The following is an 8986-nucleotide window of genomic DNA, read 5'->3' as shown; positions in this document are numbered from 1 at the left end:
AAAAATGAAAGAAAGGAAAATAACCGGGTTATTATAGTGTGTTAATAGCCATTTGAAAATATAATCCTCAATTTTAAAGTGACCACATCTCATATTTTATTAGAAGATTAGCTTTGATTTCTAATCTCATGTATGATATTTCATTCAAAATAAAGCACATAGAGATTGCAAAGTATATCTCACTTATTTGTCATTAAAGAATGAGGTTTTAAGAGAACATATAGTTGAATTATTCACCGCAGTTCCTTATAATCTCTTCTTCAAAATTTCAGCATGCCAAAGATTAGAATGAAATAAGGTTTTATGGGGTAAAATGTAGCTTAAAATGGGTTATCAAAGAAAGGATAAAGATATACAAAAAGTGTCTATGAGAATAATTATCTTGACATCAAACCCAAGGCATCAATAAAGAATAAATTTCAATACATCTATTATTTTGAATCTATTTTTATTTATTTTTGGGCATTGTTAGAGCTTGCTTTCTCCTTCTTTCATTTCACTATTAACTTAGAGAATTCATGAAATGTCTTTTTCTTAACACTTTTGTTTTGTTTTTTTTTTTTTTTTCCTCAAATCACAACAAAATATTAATCACAAATCACTTCATGTTCTAAGTTGAACACAACCATACTCTAGCTTTTGGAAAAATCTTCACCGCTACTACTTCCAAACGTTCAAATGTTCTCTGTGCGATCAGAGTTTGCTTGGTTAGTCTGAGATCTCTGTGAGATCAGAGGTTTCTAGGGTTGTTTTCTTTCTCCTTCTTTCTTCTCATTCTCCTTGCTTTCTTCACTTTTCTATTTTTACTATGACCATTGTTAATGGTTATTCGTTGTTCCATCTTCGTTTAGGTCATAGGGTTATTTTCTTATGGCTATGGTGGAGTGTGATACCGATATTCGATCTCTGGTTTTATATGCCGTTGGGCCATTTTTTCTTACAGTTCATTTGGTCGGTTTCTCGCCGACGGTGGTTGGTGTGGGGTTTGGGGGTTCTTCTCTATTGCCCGATCCAGTTGGATCTGTGTTCTTCGATCTCTCGAGGGTTTCCGGCCATAGTGGTTGTGCTTTGGGCTTCTCGGTTGGTCTTTTCTGTTATTGGTTTTACTTGGTCAACGGTAGGGTGTCCTAGAAAATCGAGTTCTCTATTATGGTTGGTTTCTTGCCATTGGTGGTTGTTGCCGGGTAGGGGGGTTCTTCTCTGTTGCCAGTTCTGGATGGATCTGTGTTCTTCGATCTCTGGGGGGTTTCCGGCCATGACGGTTGTGCTTTGGGTTTATCGGTTAGTCTTCTCCGTTGTTGGTTCTCCTTCGTCGGCGGTAGGGTTTCTTAGGAACTCGTGTTCCTGGTTGAGAGGATTCGTGGTTAGTTGGGGGGGCGTACTTGGGACGCTTTGTAGTGGGGCCTGCTGGGTCAGTCCAATGTGTGGTTTTCATTTTTCCCTTTACCCCAACCTCTTATTTTTTCTATTGCTCAGGTGTTCCACGTGGGCTTCTTTCTGGTTATTTTCCATTATGTGGTTTGGATTGAGCTGCATTCTCCAGACGCTTTATTTTTATGCCATCATTGTTCCGTCTTGGGATCGTGGTTTATTGACTTATGGTCTTAGCTAGACAACGTTCTATATGTTTCTAGTACGTCCTTTTTTTCTCGTATGTTTCCTTTTAGGGGTATATATGGTTCTCTCTGTTACCTTCTTGGTATTTCTTTTGTCCTCCACTTGCTTCGTAAAGGAAGTTTGGGTGTGTTGTTGTGTTCTCTGGTTCTCTCTTATGCATTCCTTGGGGTTATGGAGGCTACTCTGATTGATCAGCTGTGTGGGCTTAAGCTCACATGTGAGGAGCAAGAGCCTATGCTCTTATCGAATGATGATACTGCCAGGGTGTGACTATGTGTCGTAATAGTTTGTTTGGTAAAGTTTGGGCTTCGAAGACCATCACTTTGGTGGGTGCCAAGTATACATTTGGGAGGTTGTTCTAGAAACTATAGCCCAAAGATAGACAGAAGGAGTCTTTGGCAAAGCGTATGCTTGTTTACAAGTTGCGCACAATTTGTTTCAACTTGTCATTCCAGATCGGTTGATTCATGCTTGGATTATTCAGGGTTGCTCGTGGTTGTTTGATGGGCATCTGTTTGTGCTAAAGAGTGGGAGGATGGTTTGCTAGTATCTGAATTATCGTTTTAGTCCTCGCCATCCTGGATTCAGCTGCTGGATGTCCCTGCAAATTACTTTTTTGAAAAAGTTGGACGCCGGATTGCTAATACTTTTGGAAGGTGTTTGTCCGTCGATCTTTGGGACAAGGGTATGATGGAAAGTAAGGAAATTCTGTTGGTTGATAGTTGGGTTCTTCGCCTCAAAGTGGAATTGGATGTGACTAAACCTCTTCGGCGAAACGTCCGACTGTCGGGGCTATTGGATATGGATTTTTGGGTTCAAGTTCGCTATGAAAAACTTCCGTCTTTGTGTTTTTCTTGTGGGATCATCGGGCATCATTGGAAATCTTATGCTATTGGGGCTTCTTTTTCCCATACGGAGCAATTGGAATATGGGCCTTGGTTAGGGGCAGAAGGGTTTCTTGGGAAGGACATTTGAAATCCTAACGATGATTGGGTTGAGTCTATAGGCGTTGGTACTGGGAAGACTTAGTTGTATGTGGAGGGGAAGGACTCTAATGGTGGGGTTGGTGGTATCCATCGGGATGGCCAGCATTCTCAGGGTTCGTTGGCTTCTTTGTCTGTTGTGGAAGGGGCGCTCTCTACTGTGGGTGTTGGTCCACTGGTGGTGGCTGGGGTGGGAGTGGCGAAGGCTCTATTGGCCCGATTGGGGGTTCTCATGTTGGTGCAAAGGAGGGTGAAGGTATTAAGCCGCTTGTTGAGTTTTCTAAGGTGGTTGCTGGGGTGCATGGTCAGGATGCTGATGGACTGCACGGTTCCTCTTCTCAAAGTTTTGTTGTATCCGCGCATGTGGAGGAGCTAGTTCAATGTGTGTCATCTATGTCACCGGATCAACGTCATGTGTTGCCTCTGCAGAGGTGGGATCAAATGGCTAGGTGTGGAAGAAAAGGCAAAGGTGTGGCTGTGTCCCGGAAAGGTCAGTCTTCAAATTCTTTGGTTTCGCCTCATAGCCAGGGCTTTTCCCCGGCGCAGATCAGTCGTAAGCGTCGTCCATCCATGAATGGTTCTATCCCTAGCTTGGGTAAGGTTGATGGGAAGAAATCTAAGGTTTCAGCGGTTCCTCTTAAGGGTGGTGTAGGTGCAAAATTTCTCTTTATTAAAACAAATAAAAAGAAAAATACAATTCACTCAGAAGAAGCAAAAATAAAACCCAAAATAAGTATATAATGCTCGATGATTTTATTGGAGGTCTAAGCCTTTATTTATAAGAAATAAGGTGGTGGAATTATGGTAGGATTCGCATGGCTTGTCCTCCAATCCATTCCATATATGACTTTTTTTACAATTACAATCCTTTCCTTTTTACAATTCATTCCATGCAGAATTTTCCTTGCACAGAACTTACTCTCTTTGTGATTCCTTAGCCTAGCAGGACTAGTTTTCCCTTAACCAAGTTTGGGCTGACCCAGACGAATCAACTGATGGGCTTGGAGTTCACCCTTGGTGTTTTGGGCTGCTGATGTCCAGGCTTGGAAGGTCGGCCAAATGGCCTGGGCCTGTGATCTATATAGGAGCTAAGACTTTGTCTGGGCTTGCTCTGGACTGGGTTGCTCCAATTTGTGCTCGGCACCGATTGGGCCCTTGTTGTACCTAGAGTAATTTTTTAATGTGATGACGTGGACGATTCTTACGAGAAAGGGGATTTTTTCCCTCCACAGTTTGCCCCCAATTCCCTTTTTGATTGGACTATGGCTCCCAATTAAAAGGGAATTGAAGTTACACGGTTGGCAACTCTTCAAAAGATGATTCGAGGTGTGTCTGTTTCCATTCTGACAAAAAGGCCTTTTCATAGTTCGTTCTTGACCTTGCGAGGTTCACTTTGCTCTTTGCTTCAGCGTCATCTCAGGTTAGTTCCTCATTCATTTGTCTAATTTCTTTCACATCATGAGCTAGATTCGGATTCCACCCCTTCTTCTTCTCCCAATGTCATCAGGATCCCTCCCCCTAGGGTTTCTGACCTCATCAAAATCACGAATGATTCAGTTGTTCAGATGGATGTCTCCCCTTCACAAGCTAAAGCATCCACTTCGGGGTCAGATTGTGTGTTTACTAAGGGAGAGAGAGGGTTGATTTTGTATATTCAACGCATCAAGTTCTCTATCGAGTCTGTAGTAAAGGATTATGAGATTCCGGATGGAGTTAACATTGTCGAATACCCAGAAGGGGCTTGTAAACACTAAAATTTAGTGGGCTTTGGTTTTAACGAATGGACCCATTAAATATAGGCCTAATGTTTAAATAAATTATTTAATTTACCAGGCTTGGTCCACTTAAATTATTTAATTAGCCCAGCCCAGATAATTAAATGAAACGATAATTATTCCTAATAAAATATATTTTGAATAATTATCTTTAAGGATAATTATCACAATATAACCGGCCCGGCCCAGTTATAGTTTTATCCTTATCAGGAGATGACACGTGTCATCATCCTATTAATCCAAGAAGCCTATAAATAGAGGCCTGGAGGAAGAAAAGGGGAGAGGATTCAGAATTCAGAAGTCTACAAATTCAGACACAAATTCAGAATTCAGAAGTTCAGAGACTCATAAATCCAGAGACTCAGAATTCAGACACAAATTTAGAATCGAAACCCAAAAGCGAAGAACATCAAGCACATCCAACAACGTGCCGTTCTTCATCAAATTCCACAGTGATTCAAGAACAAGCTCATGCAGCCCTTGGATCCAACCAACCAAAAACAAGGAGATCGAATCAGAGGACCATTTTTTTTGTGTAAAATATATTACAAAGGACTGTACTCCACATCCATACATTAATAAAATTCTATTTTGCTCCATATTTTGTTTCTATTGCAGACTTACAAAATTTGTGTGTACAAATTTGTGGCACGCCCGGTGGGACCACCTTTGCCTTTCATCTCTTTCTCCTACCATCAAGTTTCTTCTCTATCAGATTCTATGGCTCCCCCTAAGATTCAGACAGACAAGAAAGCCCAAAAGAACATCGCTATTGCAAAGGTCGACGCTAAAGCCACCATGAAAAGTGGCACGAAGACCAAATTAAGCGATGGAAGTACATTGACGGGCCCTGTGACACGTAGTAAGTCCCAAGCGATGGCGTCATTCAAACTTTAGCAAGATGTGGTGAAAACTAATCCTGCAACACCGGCGAAAGTGAAAACTCAACATGTCAAAAACCTTGACATTGTTCCAAAGGAGGCTCCACCACCAGATTCACTTCGTTCTATCTATGATGCTCACTCTAGTGTCGGTTCACCCCCAGAGTCACCACGTCAGACTTCGGAGCAATCAATCACTTCAAGGAATGTGGATTCTCAAGGCCTATCATACTCAGATGTGGTTGCTGCTATGATGACTGGAGCTGCTACGGTGGAGGAACAACTAGCAACTATGGCTCATTCCATTGAGAACCTCACAAAGACTATTGAAGAAAAGGACTTGCAAATCGCTACACTAATGAATAAATTGGAAGTTCAGACCTTCGGTGAAACACCAATGCCATCCGGGAATTATGCAACTTTCACACCACCACCGTCTGGGAAACTTACATCTTCCACAGCAATACTAATGGAGAATCCTAATTCTACAGCACAAGGTACTCACAGGGAGAATCCCAAACAGACGCCGGTGACAGAATAAGCGACCAGTCAAAACCAGACGCCGGGGATAGAACAGACGACTGGTCAAACCAATCATACCTCTTCTTCAGTCTCTTCATTATCTGTCGAACAATTGCAAGATATGATAACGAATACAATCCGAGCTCAATATGGGGGTGTCTCACAGAGTACTCTCATGTACTCAAAGCCCTATACAAGGAGAATCGACAGTATGAGAATGCATGTAGGATACCAACCTCCGAAGATTCAGCAATTTGATGGAAAAGGTAACCCCAAGCAACACATTGCCCATTTTATCGAGACCTGTAACAATGCCGGAACAGAGGGGGACTTACTAGTCAAACAGTTTGTCCGGTCCCTTAAAGGAAACGCGTTCGAGTGGTACACTGACCTAAAGTCAGAATCAATTGATAGTTGGGACCAGATGGAACGAGAATTCTTGAACAGGTTCTATAGCACTCATCGTACTGTTAGTATGATAGAGTTGACTAACACGAAGCAATGGAAGGATGAGCCTGTAATCGACTACATTAATCGGTGGAGAGCCCTCAGTCTTGACTGCAAGGACCGTTTGTCAGAAGTATCTGCTGTGGAGATGTGTATGCAGGGAATGCATTGGGGCCTGCTCTACATTCTGTAAGGCATAAAACCTCGCACATTTGAGGAATTGGCTACGCGTGCCCATGACATGGAGATTAGTATGAAATCCCATGACGGCAAAAGTCCCGTGACTATAGAACCACGCAAAGATAAGAAGGACTGGAAGAAGGGCGACAAGTCATCAAAAAATGCAGCTAAAGATTCAATGGCTATCTCAACCACCCCAATCAAGATATCTGTTAAAGATGACAAGAAGGATGATAAAAAGCCTCGCCAATTTCAAGAGAGGGAAAGACAGCGTCCTACGCTAAAGGAGTTAGAGAAGAAAGAATACCCCTTCCCCGATTCCGATGTTCCTGGCATCTTGGAATGTTTACTTGAAAGTAAAGTTATAGAACTCCCTGAATGCAAACGTCCTCCAGAGATGGGATGTATCAACGATCCAAAATACTGCAAATATCATCGCATTATCAATCATCCAATTGAGAAGTGTTTTATCTTCAAGGAGGTGGTGATGAATCTGGCAAAACAAGGAAAAATCTTGTTGGATACAGACGAAATTATAACTTCAAATCATACTACTGCTACTTTGACAACCTCTGTCGTGGGGAGTGCTCGTTCTCAACCTTTAACTTCAGAGGTATCTTGCACAACTATTCAGTTTGGTTCATTGGAACCAATCCCAATCTATATTGGCCAAGGGAATGTATGTGACATTTCAACATTTGGAAGGGTTTTTCCTCAGGATGATGAGGAAGGATGGACTCTGGTGACAAGAAAGAAACCACGGAAGCAACAAGCTGATATTTTTCAGACTAATTATTCTGACAAAGGGCAAAGGAAGAAGAAACCCCAATATCACCATAAACAGTCTGGCCATAACAGAAAATGGGTCAAGAAGACACAGTCAACTAAACACACCTCTATAAGCAAAAAAAGTCAGAAGCCTATTACTTTGCAAGAGTTCTTTCCAAAAGGATACCTAAATGACGAAGTTGTAACAACTTACATGGTTTCAACTAAGAAAACAAGCCTTAATGATGAGAAGAACGAGGATCAAGATGAAGTCCAAACTGTAGAGAACCATAATACAGCCATCATTGAAAAATCTGATGATGATGAAGTGGTCAGAGGTACGTTTGAGTCATGTTATGCACCAATTGTTCTCACGGACGAGGATCTTCAGTTGGGTTCGAAGCCGCACAATTGTCCTCTCTTCGTCTCCGGTTACATAAAAGAACGAAGAGTTACTCGTATTCTTGTTGATGGTGGCTCGGCGGTGAATCTAATGCCAAAATTTACGATAAAAAATCTTGGCATCACAATTGACGAGTTATCGCGTAGCCGTCTTATTATTCAAGGTTTTAACCAAGGAGGACAGAGAGCTATCGGCATGATTCGGGCAAAGCTAACTATTGGCGAGCTCCAAGCAGAAACCTTATTCCATGTGATTGATGCAAAAACGTCCTACAATTTGTTGTTGGGAAGGCCTTGGATACACAGTAATGGCATCATTTTGATAAGTGCTTAAATGTTGCACATTTCAGCACCTAAGTTAGGGTATTTCAGTCTTTCTATCTATCTTAATTTCATGTTTTAGTCCTAATTTATGTTTTTGTGTATTTCAAGGCAATAAAGTTAAAATGAGCTAAGAACGGTCCATTAAAGCCTTTTTAGAGTCAAGCAAAGATATTCAGAAAAAGCTCAGAAAATGGCAAAAAGGAGGTCGCAGCCTATTGCTTGTATAGTGTGTTTATTCTTCAAAAGCGGTCAATCTCAGGCCTTTGATGATGTTCCCAAAGATGAAGAAGCAAACTAATGAGCTCGGGGCTAAAATGAAGCTAAATAGGGCTTAAAGGAAATTTCCAACTCTAGGGGGATCGATCCCCCAGGACTTGGCAACATTATAGAATTTTCTTATTGTTTGGGCTTATTTTGTGAACTATTGGGCTTTAATAGGGTTATTATTTAAGGCCCAGTGAGCCATTAGTTTAGGGTTAGTTTTTATTTTATTTAGGAGAGAGTTTTATTATTTTATTATTAAGTTTTAATTATTAAATTTTTATTTTTGTTTCTGTACCGAGATATCACGTTCTCTCTGGAGAATAGGCTAGGGGAAGAAGAGAGGGAAGAGTGGAGGCACAAGTTTGGAAGAATATCTACACACTCATCTCTCTTGAGCATCAAAGAAGAAGAAGAAAGAGCAAAGCATGGAGGTGGATTTTGTTGACACCTGGACTACCACAACCATGATGGGCTAGCTCTCCACTTAGGGCTTGGTTAAGCCCTAAGTCTCTTGTAATCTAAACCTTTGCAATTTCTATTTCTGGGGAGATTAATATATTGTTGTAGTTGATGTTGTGGTCTTGTGATTTCATACTTGGATGTTCCAAGATTTATGTTAATTAATCCTTCCATTATTTCTCTATCTTTAGTTGCATGTCTATGTGTGATCAAGATTAATTCTTTCATTAATTCTCTATGTTAATTTCATGTCTATGTGTTATTAATTGAGAATTATACTTGAAGACCATGACATGGTATTTAATGGATGCAATTGTTAACTAGTTTGATGGTTTATACTTTATTCTTGATGGGTTGTGTTATG

Source organism: Cornus florida, unplaced genomic scaffold, assembly GCF_030987335.1.
Source record: "Cornus florida cultivar Cherokee Brave unplaced genomic scaffold, ASM3098733v1 CherokeeBrave_3.0.0_Hap2_Chr07, whole genome shotgun sequence".
NCBI classification, from domain to species: domain Eukaryota; kingdom Viridiplantae; phylum Streptophyta; class Magnoliopsida; order Cornales; family Cornaceae; genus Cornus; species Cornus florida.
Note: the sequence above shows the minus strand (reverse complement) of the source record.